At 41.0% G+C, this 2,274-nt stretch overlaps 1 pseudogene; it reads right to left on the bottom strand.

Moving 5' to 3' along the window:
* Window positions 1-427: 427 nt before the first annotated feature.
* LOC125130379 (olfactory receptor 6C2-like) lies at window positions 428-982 on the bottom strand (annotated as a pseudogene).
* Between the last annotated feature and the right edge of the window lie 1,292 nt (window positions 983-2,274).

The following is a 2,274-nucleotide window of genomic DNA, read 5'->3' as shown; positions in this document are numbered from 1 at the left end:
AATATCTAAACTTGAAAAATATTCGAAAGATTACAAACTTCAAAAACGCAATGAGGGAGTTCCCATCGTGGTGCAGTGGTTAACGAATCCGACTAGGAACCATGAGGTTGCGGGTTCGGTCCCTGCCCTTGCTCAGTGGGTTAACTGATCTGGCATTGCCGTGAGCTGTGGTGTAGGTTGCAGACGCAGCTCGGATCCCGCGTTGCTGTGGCTCTGGTGTTGGCCAGTGGCTACAGCTCCGATTCGACCCCAGCCTGGGAACCTGCATATGCCGTGGGATCGGCCCAAAGAAATAGCAAAAGAAAAAAAAAAAAAGCAATGTGAGTGGCCATTTATTCTTGACTCGAGATAGTATTTTAAAAACATTATTTTCTTCTACATAGTTGAGACCAAGGCAATTCTTTTGATTGAGTCCTTAAAGGCTTTCTTAACTTGATTTTTTCTCAAAGTATAAATGAATGAATGGGTTCAATGCAGGTGAAATAGAAGTAATGAGCAGTGAAACGACTTTAGACTTTATTCATGGACACTTCTTCCTTTGCTGTAGGATTCAAGTAGATGAAAATGCACGTTCCATAGGTGATGGAAACCACAATCATGTGGGAAGAGCAGGTCGAAAAGGCTTTTTTCCTTTGCTGACACAGAAGGGAACCTAAAAATTGTCTTGATGATGTAGGCATAGGACAGAACTACACAAGTGAGAGTCATATTCAGGGTCAGCACAGCACAGATTATAACCGTCTGTTCCACTGAGCCATGTGTCTGAGCATGAGATTTTCACTAAGGGAAACGCATCACAGCTGAAATGATCAAGCCTGTTAGAGTCACAGAATTTCAGATTTAAACCCAGGCTAAGTGGTGGGATTAAAACACACAGACCAGCCATCCAACAAGAGCTGATGAGAATCCCACAGACTCTGCTGCTCATGATGGTCACATAATGCAGGGGTTTGCAGATGGCCACGTAGCGGTCGTAGGACATGGCGGCCAGGAGAAAAACTCTGTTATTCCACAGAGGTCAGTGAAACACACTTGAATGAAACAAGCATTATAGGTAATGACCTTGTCACCTGCTGCTATATTATACAAATATCTGGGAATACAGGCCGTTGTGAATGAAATTTCTCAGCAGGAGAAATTTTTTAAGAAAAAGTACATGGGTGTTTACAGGTGGGAATCCACAAAGGTGAGTGTGATGATGGTCAGGTTTCCAGTCAAACTCAGCATGTAGGCTACAAATAGAAAGATAAAAATTAGAACCTGTAGCTCAGGGTCATCTGTCAGTCCCAGCAGAATGAAGGTGGTTATTGTATAGTTTCTCGTCACTGATGACTTCTGTCCAGCCTGCATGCCCAATAATTCAGAGATTATTATTTAGAGTCTCTAACGTGTGTAAAATCTAACCTAATCAGCTCAGTGTTCAGTATATTTTCATGTTGTACTTTAAATCACAACATGCATCTGCGTGGACATATTCCGAATAGAGTTGTCAATTCACGAATAGCAATGTTGTCTGCCTCCCCACATTCTTCCATATTCAGAGCCACGTAGAAAAAAACCCACATCATTAAATTATGCTTCTGGTTGACAGTTTAGTCCTTGTCCAAATGCTGATACATCCTGTGTAATTTGGACTTACTCTAAAGAATCCTGACCAGGACGTGGAATCTCTGCTCCAGCTTTCTAAGACTTTTCTATTTTTGTTGTTGTTGCGGATAAGTGTGTTTTCTCCTATGAACAAGGGTAAACATTACACAGAAGACTCTGTCTAAGCTTCCCTCCCTTGGCGTCCTTCCACATGTCTCTATCAATGTGCCAAGTGTTATGCAGAATAAAGTACATTAAACACAATTTTATCGTATTTTTAAAAGAAATGCTCTTATAAAGGAACTGTAATCTTACACATATGATTTTTCGAAGTTATCTTTGTGCCTGCTTGGATTGCTTGGACCTCTTAGTTCCTCTTCCCTTCTGACTAAACACCCCTCTCTGTTTAATCCACAATTCCTACCATTTTATATAACATCTTTCACTTCAGGAAGACTAAGTTTCTGTTTCCAGTAATGAATTTTTTTCTGACTTAAACACTATTGACTTGAATACCAAGCACATCTTCTTATGTATTGAACTGACTACCAAACACCTGCTTGTACAAACCACTCATGTCCGTTTCAATGTCACTAAAACAGAAGCCGTGATCATCCACGTGGTTGGGTTGGGTGCTCTCCTCCCTCTTCCCGTATTAACCATATATTCTGTGCTGGTTATTATAGT

Source organism: Phacochoerus africanus, chromosome 7 (assembly GCF_016906955.1).
Source record: "Phacochoerus africanus isolate WHEZ1 chromosome 7, ROS_Pafr_v1, whole genome shotgun sequence".
Taxonomy (NCBI): domain Eukaryota; kingdom Metazoa; phylum Chordata; class Mammalia; order Artiodactyla; family Suidae; genus Phacochoerus; species Phacochoerus africanus.
Note: the sequence above shows the minus strand (reverse complement) of the source record. Positions and strands in the feature narration are given on the sequence as shown.